The sequence below is a fragment of the Eleutherodactylus coqui genome, chromosome 4, assembly GCF_035609145.1.
Source record: "Eleutherodactylus coqui strain aEleCoq1 chromosome 4, aEleCoq1.hap1, whole genome shotgun sequence".
Classification (NCBI taxonomy): Eukaryota; Metazoa; Chordata; class Amphibia; order Anura; family Eleutherodactylidae; genus Eleutherodactylus; species Eleutherodactylus coqui.
Genome location: NC_089840.1, coordinates 19,315,926 through 19,332,108, shown reverse-complemented (window position 1 = coordinate 19,332,108; position 16,183 = coordinate 19,315,926). Strand labels below are relative to the sequence as shown.

At 44.3% G+C, this 16,183-nt stretch overlaps 1 long non-coding RNA gene across 1 annotated transcript in view; it reads left to right on the top strand.

The window, feature by feature from the left end:
* The window catches only part of LOC136624565 (uncharacterized), a 100,322-nt gene that overhangs the window by 83,127 nt on the left and 1,012 nt on the right, over positions 1–16,183 (top strand). The gene's annotated exons all lie outside the window — the stretch shown is intronic.

The window sequence follows — 16,183 nt, the reverse complement described above, 5'->3', positions numbered from 1 at the left end:
GAAAAAATAAAACTTCTACTTCTTCCTGTTTTCTTTTTCATTCTTCATCTTTTTCCTTCATCTTTTTCCTTCATCATCTTTTTTTCTTCTTCTTTTTCCTCTTTTTTTCTTCTTCCTCATCTTTTTCTGTTCCACTTATCTTTTTCTTCCTTCTTCCTCACTACTTGCTCTTTCTTTTTTTATAGCTCTTAGATAGTGTTATATACGAGTCTTAAGGGTAATACCATTTTTGCCAAACATAGCCAGGATGGGAAAATATACTTCTGTCCTAGGTGGCTGGATAATGGAAGCAACCAAGTGAGGCTATGTAACTCCCATAGAAGTGGATGAAAGTTACAGAAACGGTTACAACAACAGGCTGTCCTTTTTCCATAACTTGGTAGCAGCAAAAACCATATCGCTCACTGCGCTGGCTGTTTCCGTAACTTCTGTTCACTTTTGTGGGAGTTACACCAACGGCATAAGATGGCCCAATTGGCTGTTTCCATTCTCTCAGCAACCGAATACAGCCTGGTTGGCGGGGTCACTTCTAGAGAGACATATGAGTCCCAGAAGACATTTTTGGCATATCCCATGGAGAAGAGAATATTCACCACTCTTCAGCCCCCCAGGAAACAGCGGCTACAGGTTGTGGTATGTACGTCCAGTCGAAGTCAAGTAACCAAGCCAATGTAAGGCTGAGGCATCACCATCCCAGACTCCTGGCATCATGGTGCCCAGGCTGTGAGCTGTGTCTTCTGATTGGCTGTAGTCACCAGCTGATTTCTGCCAGATATGCATAGTGGAAGCTAGAGCTCTGTCCCAGTGAACTGCAGAGAGGTGAGTATTGTCTCTTTTTTATGCTATGCCCAGCTATTAAAACAATATTTTTCTAATGGGACAATCCCTTTAAAAGAGCTTTATCTGTCATTTATTCTTCATACACATAATACATGTCTGATCACTTGGGGTCTGCCCGTTGGGACTCTCCGTCATCCTGAGACTGCCATACCTGAATGATGCCCCTGTAAATACTGCACATTCATTTCCATGGGACAGGCGGAGTTTGATGCTCTCAACAATCTCCTACCATCCTACAGAACTGAATAGAGAAGCAGTTGCGTACACTCACCACCGCTGCATTCACATGGGCATGCAGGTGCACCTGTCTCAGGTTTGCTGAGGGTCTCAGTGGTCGGACCCCTGTGGTCATACTCTTATCCGGTGAACAGGGGATAATGTATTTCATTGTAAAACCTCTTAAAAGGAATACTTTGGGCTCTTTTAACTGGTGACTTGGTTAGGTCATCAGTAGTTGATGCTTAGGAGTTCCCCACTGGGGATTCCCATCCATCAGCTGAAGGTCCAGTCTGCTGTCAGTGCACTGGGCTGGACATCCTCATCAGTGGTCAGAGGAGGAAGCGGAGTGCCAGCTTCACTCCCACTGAAATCAATGGGAGAGCCGCGCTGCTCTTACACTTCCTGCTCAGGACAGGAAGTAATATCCTGGCCATGGACCTGAAGTGCAGCACTCCCATTGATTTCAATGAGAATGAAGCAGGTGCTCCCACTTCCTCCTCTGACCAGTGGGCTGGAGAAACAGATAATGGGTACCAACTAGAGATGAGCGAGGATACTCGGTAAGGCAATATACTCAAGAGAGCATCGCCTTTTTCGAGTACCTGCTGGCTCGTCCCTGAAGATTTGCGGGGGTGCGCGGGTGGTTGCAGAGGGGATCGGGAGGGAGAGAGAGAGGGATCTCTCTCACTCTCCTCCCCCTCGCTGCCCCGGGCGGCCCCCGACCCCCGCGCCCCCCCCCCCCCCCGAACCTTTAGGGACGAGCCAGCAGGTACTCAAAAAAGGCGGAACTCTCTTGAGTATATCGCCTTACCGAGTATGCTCGCTCACCTCTAGTCCCAACCCTTGTCTGACAAAGTGATGACGTATCCAAAGTTACAAAAGCCCAGAATACCCCTTTAAATACAGTGCCAAGTTTGTGCTGGCCATAGCTATTGCAATGACATATAGGAAATAAGCAGATTGTCCCTTCTTCAGTCTTCCCCACGTGATCTGCAACATTCGCATGTTTGGAATACTCGGCGGTGAGTGTAATCCGTTTGCCTAACTACATAACTAAGATTCCCAGCGTCAGCTGTGCAGAGTGCATTTGCATGCCCATACACAGGAGGCTTTGTGCGGGTACAATGATGTTCTCAGTCTGGCGATGGCACGTGGGAGGACGTACAGAATGACATTTTCTAGTGTTTATCAACAAATATCGTAGAGCGAGAATTTGCTTCTTCCAAATGAAGAAATTCATTATCCGCCTTCCACCCCATTAATTGTACATTACAAGATTATTTCTCCCAGAAACAAAAACAGGAACAAGGAGGCGTCTTTAGCATCTGGGCATCGGCGACCCGCGGTACACAGGGAGGTATGGTCTGTTGACTCTGGAATAGTAAGCTGGATGAGACGAACGCTGGACATGGGTTAAGCATCACAGCATCGGAGAGTACTAAATAGTAAGGAATGCCGAAAGACTGGCAAGAAGGATGGGGGTGGTCTGACTCTGGACCATTGTCTTAAAAGTGAAGGGCTGTCGTTACCTTGTTGGAAGGTACAGATGTTTCCTTACTTACCTTTCCTCTTGGCTTGACTATCCCAAGATGAGTGGCGCGAAATGATTCGCTTCTAAAAGAAACCTGGTTTCAGGTTACTCTGTCGGGAGATGTCGATCCTGTGTCTGTGTGGTCACCTAGTGGTTGTGTTGGGAATGGCAGCCTGTTAAAGGTTTTGCTAGCATGCGGTAATACTCTATGGAATTTGTATCCTGAGCAATTTGAGTCCTTAAAGGTGTTTTCTGCCATGACTTTCGACTGATGACCTATCCCCTAGATAGATCGTCAGTAGTTGATGGATGGGGGTCTACCATTCGGGATCCCTGTCCATTAGCTGATTGTCTGGCCCTACTGTCACTGCAGTGGTCTGGAAGTCATCATCAGCGGACAGGGGAGGAAGTGGGAGTGTTGACTTCACTCCCATTGAAATCCATTAGAGAGCCATGCTGCTATTCCACTTTCCTGCCCAGGACAGAATGTCAGTAACAGGTAGAGGAAGTGGAATAGCAGAGTGGGGCTCCAATTAGAGTGCAGTCACCACTCCCATATCCTCCCCTGTCGCTTGATGACAACTTCAAGACCACTGCAGTGACAACAGGGCCACACAATTTGAGGAAAACATACACAAAATAGGTATATTACCAGCTGCCGTTTTTCTGTGCTGACTTCCCTCCAATCCATCAGTTCCAGATCCTGTTTTCAGCTGTTCAAGATGTCCACTTGAATTTTCTAGCTACCTAATGCTCACTGTGCTCTGCTCTGATTGGCCAGCACTGATCATGTGAGCAGCTCTGGCCAATCAAAGAGCAGGCATAGGACATTACAAATACATTGGGGTTTAGGTAGTCTGAAGATTGCGTTCGCCATCTTGGACAGCTAAAAATAGGACCCAGGACCAGTGGATTAGATGGGCATCGGCACAGAAGTCCAGTTACAGGTAATATATCCTTCTAGTCACAGAACAAAACTTTTTCCTGAAAAGTTTTCTGGAACCGTAATGATTCTGGTTGATCCACAGTATAGAGTTTAGCTAGTGGGGATTTGACTCCCATCATTCCTGAAAATCAACAGAGTGAAAGGGACTGCAGTGCCACATCCATCTTTATTGTTTACCCATGCACAGTGCTGTATATTTGGTTGTGGCTATGTCAGGTACTGCACATCACAGCAGCTCAGTCCCATTTAACAGAATAGGACCAAGGCATATTCCACACAAAAGCCCCAACCAAATATAGGAAGGACATATGACAATGCAGCCCCACCTGCAGATGCTGATCAAATATTGATAGTGTATCCAAAGGATAGGCCATTAACCCCCCAACGCTAAAGGTTATACATGTACAACCTCCAGCAGTGGGATTCGTATGTAGCAGGCTAGAGAGTGGGTAGTCAACAGCCACTATCTGCGTTGACTCTGATCACAGCTGTTAACCCTATAAAGGCCTCTGTCAGTTGTGATAGTGGCATTGAAATGCACTGAGCAGCTCTGACCAATCAGAGCACCTTTGTGTAATGCTTAGACTACTAATGCACTACCGGTGCTCAGTGTGCATTGGACAGTCTAAGAATCAACTATAGCCATCTTAGAAGTATGAACAGGGGCCCCAGACACAGATGAATCAGTGGCCAAACTGAGAACAGAAGGGCACCAGGTAGTATAACTCCCACCCCCACTCCAATCCCTTTGCAAATTTTAGCCCGAGATTGGACAGTCACTTTAAAGGGGTTGTCCACTTTGAAATTAGCTACGACTACCCTTGCAAAAACTGATCCCAGAGTGTGCTTCCTTTCGGACCCCCATTAATCACTAGTGATTTGTGAAGTAACCGGCAGCAAGGGTCCAATATCTCTCTAGCACCTCCGGAGGAGAAATGAAGTATCACTAGACTGCTGCGCCTTGTAGTCGCTCTCCACTCTGTATAATAGATAATTCGGACTACTAACGGGGATAATGATTTGGATTTTAATATGTTCTAATTGGAGGTCGTCATTGGTGGTGCCGAGAGCTCATGTGGCCATATAACTACTTTATATCATTGCCAACTCCCACTAAGAAGCATAGTCTAAGCATACATTGATTTTTATTTAAGTAATGCTCTGTGCAAAGCGGACAAATAAGCGGAGCGTTTCCATACTGATGCTAAATGAAATTACGTTCTTGGAATAATAACATACATCAGCTTTTAACCTCCTCAATTATGTACAAATGTAAAAAAAAACAACCTAAAATAGCGGAGATTAGGTAAGGAGCTCAGTAGCGCTGGCTGGAGTGTTTCCCACTGCACTATACCGTTTATTGTGTTTGTAAATGTAATTAGGCGTAAATACAAATATAAACCGTGGGGGATGCGCAAACTGCATTGATTTATGAATTAGGACTGGCTTGGATTCCGCATTGTCAGTGAGGCTGGAAGCTGAACAAAAGGATCCACCATTCATGTTAGGATGGGCCACAGGTTGCCGCACAAAGTCCTTCGCCACAGTTTGGCGAGAGATCTTATTTTTAATTCATTGGTGTAACATTAACTCTTTTGTAACCTACATGAGCGTTCTATGCTGGAGGGGTCGACCAAAATGGACTTTTAGCAACTATTCATAGGATAAATGATAAAAGTATGATCGGTGGGGGTCTCACCAGTGATTCTGAGATTGTGGGTCCTGAGTTCCCCTCTTCTCATGACTGTTGGTTTACCGCACCCCCTTGCAGTAATGTGGAGATTGAAAGGAGTGGCGGTCGCACATGCATGGCAGCACTCAATGGAGCTGACGGAGTACAGGCGCTCAGCTATTTCTGGTCGTCCCATTAAGAATGAATGGAGCAGCGCTGTGCATGTTCGACCGCTGCTCCATTCAATTTCCTGTTTGCTGCGTGGGACCCCTTTTTTCAGGATTGGTGAAACCCCCACCAATCATACTTTTAAACTGATAAAAGTCAATTTGGGTACAACCCCTTTAAGGATGCATCTTAGTTTGGTACTTAAAGGGGTTATTCCCATCTCAGACTTTTATGGCATATCCAGGAGATATAGGAAGAAAAGGGACCACAATGGTTAAATACAGCTCACCTGTCCTACGGGTTTATGGTGGTGATGCACGGACTGCCCACCAGATGAACAAGCCAAGTAGATCCAAACAACAGAACATCAGGGCTTGATGTTTAATCGCATGTATGCTGGACATTTTATCTGTATCTTGGAATATGCAGAGGATACATCATAAAAGTCTTCCCAATGAGAGTCTCACCTCTGCAACTATGTCAAGTTTGGACCCCACCAGCCTGAATGAATCCAGCGCCCAAGTTACGGAAACACTGTAGCAATACTCACTTAGCTGTTTCCATAAATCACGACTACCCCTAGTCATCATGGAGGTCGAAGTGCCCAAACTTAAGAAAGTTCTAGGTCCCAGACGTGAGACCCACATCTATCAGACTTAGGCCTCATGTCCACAGGCAGGTCGGATCTCGCATGCGGGAGCCCGCAGCAGCCGAGGATCGTGTGTACATGTACGGGTCTTCACTGTGGATGCGTGTTGCCGCACATGCGCAGTAGAGTTTGTGGGTTTTTTTTAAACTTCTGCTTTCCCAAGGAATCCACGGCCTGTGGATCATTGACTTCAATGGAAGCCGTCCGTGCGGGAACCGCACTGAAATGGAGCATGCTGGGATTCGTTTTTCGGACCAAAAGATCCACAAAACAAGTCTGCATGTTTTAATTCAGCCGCGGACGCCCATGTTTCTCTGTGGGCGACTTGAACTGCAGATCGTCTGTGCGGGTGCCCCGTGTGGATTCCACAACTCAAGTCCACTCGTGGACATTGGGCCTTATTTGGCCTAAATGGGAATAACCCATTAATTGTATCTCCAGTGATTCACATGAAGAGCTCTTAAGATATGCAGCGAAAGGGCCCTTTTACACGGAGTGAGAAACGTTCAAACAAGCCAACAATAACGGAGTCGTTCACTTTATCCCTTTCCAATCCAATTTGTATCCCAGTTTTCCTAGGGGGCGCTACTACGGCGCTATCTGCTGGCTAAAGCCAGTACTGCATGAGGTGACATGTTGGACAGGCTCCGACAGCAGAGAGGTTGGCAATATACAGTAAGAGAACCCCGACGGACGTCTTCCAACATTGGAGCTATACAGCCTTAAATCAAAATGTCTTTAGAGGTCAGACAGTGGATTGGAAAGGGTTAACATGCAGTTAGAGCGATCGTCTTTAACACTTAACTTTAGAATAAAAGAACAATTATTTTTGCGACTGCATAAAATGAACAGCGAACAGGAAGCGACCAAATTATCATCTGCTGTTCAATCGTTGGCCATGGTTACACTGCAGGATGATCAGTCAGATTCTCACTAGCCAAAGATTTTCTGACCTGTAATCGTTCCGTTTCGAAGGGCCATAGGAGTCCTTTCAGAGGAGCCGATTATCGTTTCCACGAGCGAGTGACATCATCACTCGCTCATCTGCTCTTGCGCAGCCTGTTTAGACAGGCAGATGCATCGTCGGCTCGTTCCAATGAGAATCATTCAGCCTTTCACATTCACAGTAAAAGCGAATAACGGACCGAACGAATGCTGCTCCAACTGAACGCTAAGTGGACGCGCCATCCGTGGTTTTTATGCCTAAAATGCCTTTTTATGAGTAAAATGAGCAACGAACGAAAAGTGAACGATTATTTGTCCGGTCGTTGGTTCACGTTTAGACCGAACAATTATCGTTCACTTTTGCTCGTTTGAATGATTTTTTTTAACAATCTTAAAGGACCTCAAGAGCTCCTTCACACGAGCGTATTCGTTCGTGCATTTTCTCATCCGCGCTGTAAATTTGCATGAATGGACGATTTTTCGCAATCAAGTCCCTCACCCAATTATTATTTTCTCATCCATTCACACGGCCGGGTGCAACATTTTAAGCGAAAAAAAATACGTTGCACCCCCGAAAACCCTCGATCACCATAAATCCTCGGAATGATTTCCAATGCCTACATAGAGGCACCTGTAAGCTTTTCGAAGTGTTGGATGCTGCTAAACTGCCTCCCTCCCTTTTTTTTCTAGCTCACAGCGCAAGGTGATCGCTCAACGTTTGAGCGATCATCATGCTCTGTAAATGACACAACGATTATCGCTCAAAGGATGTCTTTTGAGTGCTAATCGTTGTGTCTAAACGGGCCTTTACTACAGCCCTTTACTTCCTCCCTGCTGATCTCATTTAGGGATTAAGTACAGTCCGAGGTACAACAGGAGGTAGATAAAGAAGCTCACTTTATTTACCGCCCCCTGCTCTTGAGACTTGAATATCTCACCTGAACAGGGAATTACAATATATTTGTCTGTAGAGGAGAGTTCCTAGCTGAAGTCCTGTGATCACACATTGTCATTGTGTCAAGCCTGCAGTCTCTATACCTATAGTGTGAGAGGGATGCCACTACAGAAGTGGCAAGTGCCGTGCAAGCAACCAATGACTGTGACCGCAGTTCTCTGGTTTAGAAAAACAATTTTTTTAAGCAGTGGTAGACCTTTATCCGTCTGTGAATAATGGCGTTTGGAGTTATTTGTAGCGCAGCAATGAATGATGTTCCTTTGTTGCAGATTATCCGACTTCTGTGTGGGGTCTGGAAGGAATGCTGTTCACAATTGGTTGGGCAGATTTTGATTTGCCTTGCTCTGGATCAAATAGCTACAGCAGGTCTGAGAAAGGTTGAACTGTTACTAACTATTGGGGAAACTTGAGTTAATAGATGGGGGTCCCCCGCTCGGAAACATTTGGCAATCTGCACATCCTAGCTTTTCTGCGCATTTCATACACAGCCCATAAAACATTCCTGTTGCAGTGCTACCGGTAGATGAAACACACTGCAGAACCGACAGTGCAAAAGGGTATTCAGTAACAAAATGTTACCACCATCCATATAAAAATGTGTATTTTACATTGCAAAAAAACCTATTTTTAAATGGTCTTTTGTAAAACTTAATGATGGTAGCAATGAGTTAAAGGGGTTGTCTCGCGAAAGCAAGTGGGGTTCAGCACTTCTGTATGGCCATATTAATGCACTTTGTAATATACATAGTGCATTAAATATGAGCCATACAGAAGTTATTCACTTACCTGCTCCGTTGCTGGCGTCCCCGTCTCCATGGCTCCGTCTAATTTCGGTGTCTTCTTGCTTTTTTAGACGCGCTTGCGCAGATGGGTCTTCTCCCTTCGGCTCCGCTCGGCAGCAGCTGCGTTTTGGCTCCGCCCCCTTGTAAGCGTCATCGCGTAGCTCCGCCCCCCGTCACATGTGCCGATTCCAGCCGAATGGGTTACCCTACCAAAGTCCATTGAGACTTCTCTACCCCCTAATCCTGAGAACTAGAGTGCCTTGTACCTATGTACGGTCACTCTCTCTTGAAGTCAATAGAAGCTATGGAAACAAAGTTTTCTGTTTTTGTATCACGCTTTGACTTTAATTGAGATTAACCTTTCGCTTTTAAAGTGGGAAGAGGCATCTCCATTCTCAGGCCATAGGCTTTAGATAGAAGTGCTGTAGGTTGATAGGTGAATGACCAATCTTCTGGCTCCGCAGCCATACGCGTCATGGTCCATATTTGCCACTAAGGTTCGAAGCGGCCATAGATGTTCAATGACACCTGATGACAAACGTTCTCAGTTGCCTTCGTAGATGACAGATCGCTCACAAAATGAAAAATCTTTCTAGCAACTATTGGCTAAAAACGTTAAGCGTGACCCAACGATTTCCAGAAGATGGCGGTCTATCACCTATCAGCAAAAATGACTGATTGTATATAATTTCACACAAAGAAAGATTGTTTTAAATGAAACCTTCCGTTTCTATCTATCGCGGCCTTAGGGTGTGACTTCTGGGATATGACATCTAAGCAACACCCAACAAACATTTTGTGGGGAAAAAAAAGTTATTTTGATTGATGCGATAAGTTTAGGGAATGATGGAAAATTAACATTTGCCCTAAACTATTAAATTGAGGTGATATAGACAAAATTCACTTAACATTAACCCCTTAGCGTTCCAGGATATATATATATATGTCCTGGGTGTGTGGAGTTTGCATAGAGCAGGATCGAGAAACAAGCCCTCTCTATACACAGACAATGTCAGATGACTTTGATAGCCAACTCTCGCCTGCAACAGCTGTGATCAGCGTTCACAACGATCATGGCTGTTAACCCTTTCAATGCGTTTGTCAGTTCTGATGGCGGCATTTAAATGCTTCAATCGGCGTTCTGATTGGCCCCTCTGAATGAGATCAAAATGTGCCATCCAGGTGTCATGGCAGCTGGGGGTCCTCTGAAGGTCCCCAGGGCTGCCCTGGATTTCTGCCTATTAAGATAGCCCTGAGGCCTGTCCTAATAGAATGGCTGTAAAAATGATGCATACTGCAATATTTAAAGTATTGCTGTATATACTATAAGGATTGGACAATCACAATTTCTAGTCTCCTTAAAAAAAAAAGAGTAAAAATAAGTAAACTTTCTTATTATTGTAAAAAATAAAGGATATTAAGAGTTGAGAAAAAAAACATTTTCCCTATATTTATGATAAAATTAAATCCAAAATAGAAAAACCTAAAACATATTTGGTATCACCAAGTCCATAAACGTCCGATCTACTAGATAACTAGAACAATGCATTATTTATACGACGCGGTAAAAGAAAAGTAGACAACACCAGTATCGCAATTTCTTTTTTTGGGCCCCCCCCATCTCCAAGAAAAAATGGAATAAAAAGCAATCAAAAACTTATATGTACACAAAATAATATCAATAGAACCCAAATGTCAGCCGTAATATCGGAGCCCTCCCACAGCCCCATTGATGGAAGGATAAAAATGTTATGGTTAGAAAATGGCAACAGAAAATACTTTCTTAATACTTTTTTAAATACATTTTCTAAAAGTAGTGCAGCAAAAACAAATGTGTTTATGCCGTAAAAACAAAACTCTGCCAAATATGTTGAAATTATTTGTAAAAAATTTTTAACATTTTTTTCAGCCCATTATATGGCACATTAAATAGTACCATTAAAAAATACTCGTCCCGCAAAAAACAATCCCACAGACGGCTATTTTGACAGAAAAATTCGACTTATGATTTGAAAGTTGAGAGCAAAAAAAAGCAAAAATGGAGAAAAAAGAAGGCTGCCTCATTAAGGGGTTAAACTTGTTTTGGGACATACTTATATTTTTGAATCATATTCCTGTCTAATATTTAGACAGCGTAAACCTAGACTAGACAGTCTGAAAGTGCGCCAAATTTATCACAGTGGCTCATTCACGATAATAAATTTGTGGCATCTTTTATCTAACTTTATACCACTTTGGCATAAACTACTACAAGCTCATGTGGGCAGCAGAATGCAGTCCTATGCTCTCGCTCACGACCTGAAGGTTGCAGGTTCAGCCCCCCCATGGTTCAGGTAGCCGGCTCAAGGTTGACTCGTCCTTCCATTCTGAGGTCGGTAAAATGAATACATCGCTTACTGGCTATTCATTTTGCCGACCTCAGAATGGGAGGATGAGTAAAGATGACTTACAGTAAAGATGACTGGGGAAGGCAATGACAAACCACCCCACAAAAACAGTCTGCCAAGAAAACGTCACAATGTGACGTCCCCCTAGGAGGAGGGGACTTTACCTTTACTATAAGCCAACCAATATTTACACAAAAGGTTTGGTGCATTTTAAAGTTTTTCCAGGACTAAACTACTGATGATCCATCGTCAGGATGTAATCAATAATTGATCTTCGGATTCCCACCAATCAGCTGATTGAAGGGGCTGCGGTGCTTGGGGGGTAAGCACCGTGATTTTGTCTCAGGCATATGACGCAACGTTTATCGGTCACATGACCTGAGAGTCGCTGACCCACTGTCACTTCAGTCAGCTGATCAGCAGGTATCCCGAGTTGCAGCCCCCACCGATTTATCTGGGACAGTTTAGACCCAGAAGACCACTTTAGGCGTCATCCTTTCCTGCTAATACACACTTCTGTAATAAATCTCTGCTATTGTGTCTGGGAAACAAATGTATTGGAGATCATTTATCAAAACTCAATAGTAAAAGCATCTTTGTTGCTTATAGCGACCAATCATGGTGCAGCTTTCATTTTCCCAAAGCACTTTAAAGGGTTTGTTCAGTTGTAAACTAACCTGAGTAGATTGGTGGGGTTTCATAGTGTGCTGTTCGCCTCGTCCCCGCCCATGGCCCGCCTCGGCCTCCGCCCTTCCTTCTCTGGTCTACAGATGCATTCACCTATCTTAGGACGAGGTTGTCACAGGCTGCATGGATTTCAGCCATTTTGTTAAATTCTTGGTCAACTCTTTTAACGCTGCCGTGGTTGGGCTCCAGGTCCTCACAAGGAAAGTTTTGTCATGGTGTGCCAATATTATATTACCTATTAAAGCTGAACTTGTGGGTACATAACGGCCACTCAAAGTGCCAGTTGGGGAGTCAAGAGTCGAATCCCCATTGGTCTTTAACAAAATGTTTTGCAACCTTATTCCTACAAGGAACCTCTCAAAGTGTTTCCATTCTTGGGAAACTCCTGATGCCATTTCTGCCTACTGGAAGTTTTGTGTAGGAGTGGGCAAAGGAGGAAATGTATTAAGAATGGCATTTAAAAACTCTGGTCTTAATTAAATATCACCACTGGCGCACAATGCAACTAACGCCTGAAGAGGCGCATGCATCCATTTGGTGCATCTTGGGCGCCTCTTTTCGCATATGCATAAATGTACGCCAGATGTGTTGGTTCAGAGTGGGCACTACCCCTCCCATCAAGCCATGCCCCTTTTTAAAAAGGTGGAGGATGGCAGTGCAGACAACCATAAGTCACAAATTTTGGGGCAAATCTCCATTTCCGCATAAATTATGACTTTTTTTTACACCAGAAACTGGCATAAGCGGTTTTATAAGTATCTCCCATAGTGTTCTGTAGTTTTTGACCAGCGCTATAATATGACATATTTACTGCTTTGTAAAACATTTTTGAGCAGGATAAAATCAGTTTGCCGTTCTGTTAAAAAAGTTGTTGTGTTTTGGGGAACCCCATGATTTCTGGGAAGCCTGGTTGGGAAACACATTACTGTCTAATAATAAACCAGTGCAAATATAGAGTAGAAAGTCTTATGATTTATCACATTCACTCATGTTGGATGGTTAAACCAGTGCATCTTTAGCCACTTCTATCTAACGTTATGCTGCCTATCAGTTGGCTTCATTTACACCAGTTTTTGAACCAAAATTTTGGCATAATTTGTTAGCACATAATCACATTGTAGTCCACACCTACTTTTGCATGAAGCCACACCCCCTCCCTGGAAACCACACCTCCTTCATGTAAGCCACACCCCTTTTGCGGGTTTTTTTTAAAGTGTGCAAAATTGTATAAAATACATCATAAATGTAGTGCAAAGACAGTTTTCTAGTCCAACTCAAAGGGGCATATGTTCCGAGCTGTTTTCATTTCTTTGATTTCTGAAGGCCATCTAGTAGATGCAATTATCCTCTCTAGTGTAATGCTTCTAGGTCAGCTATAAAATTTGGTCTGTCCCAGAGACAAGGGGACTTATTTATTTTGCCCGACATTTCACATACCTGTCCAAGTTACCAACAAATATATTAAAGGGGTTGTCCAAGTTAATGGCCAGGCATGCTATAAAACAAGAAAAGCAGTTCCCTCCTTTTACCCCGGGAAACAGCAGTGGCTCCGGTGAATCTTCCACTATCAACACCAGAAGTCACATGGGCTTGCAGCATTCCCTCCCGAACTCCTGGCATCATGACGCCCTGGATGTTGAGTTCTGATGCCAGGAGATCGGGAGGTGACTATTCTTTTATTATTTTATAGCATACCTGGCCAGTTAAAAAAAAAATATTTTTTATACTCCCAACAATCCCTTTAAGAGGTGCAAGACTCTTCATACATTTGTTTCTTCTGGCAGTACCTCCATGGGTGAGATGAAAACCTATTTCAACTTTAAACTAGTGTAGGTGTTTGCTATAATCTACTCCAGTTTCCTACATAGATTATGGTAAATATGATGAGCTGTTTGTGACCACGACCCCCAACACCCGGTCCATTGGGTTACAGCGTAAAAGTCCTAACGTTTGCAATTTTGGAGAGTGCGCCAAATTTGCAATTATTAGATGGCCAGTACTTCATAAAAAGGCTACAAGGTCTCTTTAACTTATTAAAATGGTTAGCTACTAGTCAGATGTAACATGAGGCTCCTGGGCACCCCCTGTATGCCATACCCATAGCGGGGTCCCCCACCTACCATGCAGGATTTATAATACCAGTAGCTTCTTATTCGGCCCATGGCCACCCTATTGTACCAGGATCGGGGAACGGCTTGCTACCTCTGCACCCCCTACAGCTATGTCCTTGTTCCAGTGAGTCCATGTACCATCATGTTTCCTAATATTGCATTGTTTGTCTTAAACTATATGAACGTCAGAAGTCGGCATGGGTTTATTTGGCTCCCGAACTAAAGAGGCGGGCTGCACAGTATATGGGAGTGTGGATACCCCGAACTCATAGCAGCATTGTACTTTACTGCCTCAAGGTCCCTACAAGCTTAGACCTGCCTTGTTGTTTCCGGTTGAGTAGCCCATAGTTACTATATATCACACGAACCCCTTACATACAGTATACAGCTCATCTTTGTAGCCCTTCCACAACGTCCGTCTATAATATCGTCCAGTCTCAAGCATCTCATGGATTTCTACTCTACTCGTTAAAAAGGGAAAGGCGCCAGAGCAAGGGTTAACGGCTCGACAAATCCTCCAGATCAGATGTATGCTAGCAAAGGCAATTGAGTTGATAGATTGCAGCATCTCTGCAGAAGGAGTATTGATTGAACGTGGTTCGCCAAGTCCCTTGGCCCTCAGGACGCTACCATTAGAATGTCTCCGGTGGTCTACGCATTGTGTAAATATACAGTCCATCCCTTCTGCCTCTCTATTGTCGCCGGTCTCTCGGCACTTGGAAGTACATTATCATATCCTGTGCATAAGTATCAACGTCTTAGGGGTTTTTTTTGTTTTTTTTATTAGCAACAAGGTTGAACGACCCCAGAATCATTTTCGGTTACACATCCAGCAACGAAGCGTATGGCACGAGCTCCAGCGAGAGATTGGGCTGGAGTGACTCTAGACGTGTGTAACATTTGCATTGGCTTCCTCTGATTTGCGGAGCAGGTGATGGCTGCTCTTAGAGGCAGCCCACAGTCCTGTGCAACATCCAGACGAGCGCAGAGCGCATGTTCCGTTTTTAAAATAGTGTCTCCTCGCCTTTTTTTTTTTTTTTTAATTCGCGTCTGATAGCTGTAGCGAGGTCATGACATTTATTTAACCAGGGCATTGTGGGTAAAAGTAGAGAAGGGAAAAAGACACAAAGAAAAAAGGGGATGCCGGAGCTGCAAAAAAAAAAGGATGAGTCTGGGCAAAAGGACATTAGATTGCCATCGCCTCTTAATGTACGTATAAGTGGAAGGTGTCTTGTGCTGCATGTATTCCTGTATATATATATATACTGTATTGACCATGTTTGTATTACGATATTATTATTGTGCCGTTGTATTACTGACGGAAGTGTTGCAGCATTGCAATGCATGCTGGGAAGGGTCTACAAACGTAAGCTCGGCATTTGTATACCATGAGACAGCGTTTAAGCTTTTTTGTATGACTTATGGGGCTCATTCTCCATTGTCCTCTGCGGTCGGAGGAGATCCTATAAGAAGAAAGGTGCGTTCTAGAACAAAACCACCGGTGCTGAACTCTCGCCGGGTTCTAAAGTCCGTGCCGATGATTTATTTATACGTGCAGCCCCCGGGTTTTATAGCCTTGTTCTCAATCTTAACGCAAAGACGATCGCCGTGTCGGATATTAATTGGAGAGCCGTCTTCGGGGTATTGGAAGACGTGACAGGGATGAGGAGGTTAGATGCGAGGAGTCTTATGCTTTTTTTTAGTTGGCTATCTAAAATGCTTGATCATGGCATCGTCAGGGCAGAGGACTATAGAAAAGCATTGTTACCACTCGCATTTGGTTCAGCGAGGAGGGAGAGGACCTACAAAGGCGTAGAGGAAAAAAAAAACTCTTAAGACTTAAAAGAATTGCTGGCATTCTGTCTCCTCGCGTCACGTGCGTGGCTGGATCACTTGCTATTCTTCAGGCACCGAGCGGACTGAGGATGAAAGTCTCTATGTCACCGCCGGTTTTCACCACTGCTTTCGGAGAGAGATCTTACTTTATTGATTTGGGCAAGAGGGTGGGCACAAGCAAGGGGGGGGGGTTCAGTTGGCAGTCAACTTATTGAATACCAGGCAGGTTTTTTTTTAATCTAATCCGAAAAGCGGAAGTGGGAAGGTAGTAGAGCCTTAAGAAGATAACGCTGGAAGAGATAAGACGGCAATTCTTAAGGGAGCCTCGATTGTCGCTTTTTATGCATGTGTGTCCCCAGCCTATCCTCCCCACCCTTCCACCGACGTCTGACCTGCAAGGGCTGAGTGTCAGCGTCATGGAAATACTGCATTTCTGCAGGTCCCGGAGAGGGAGG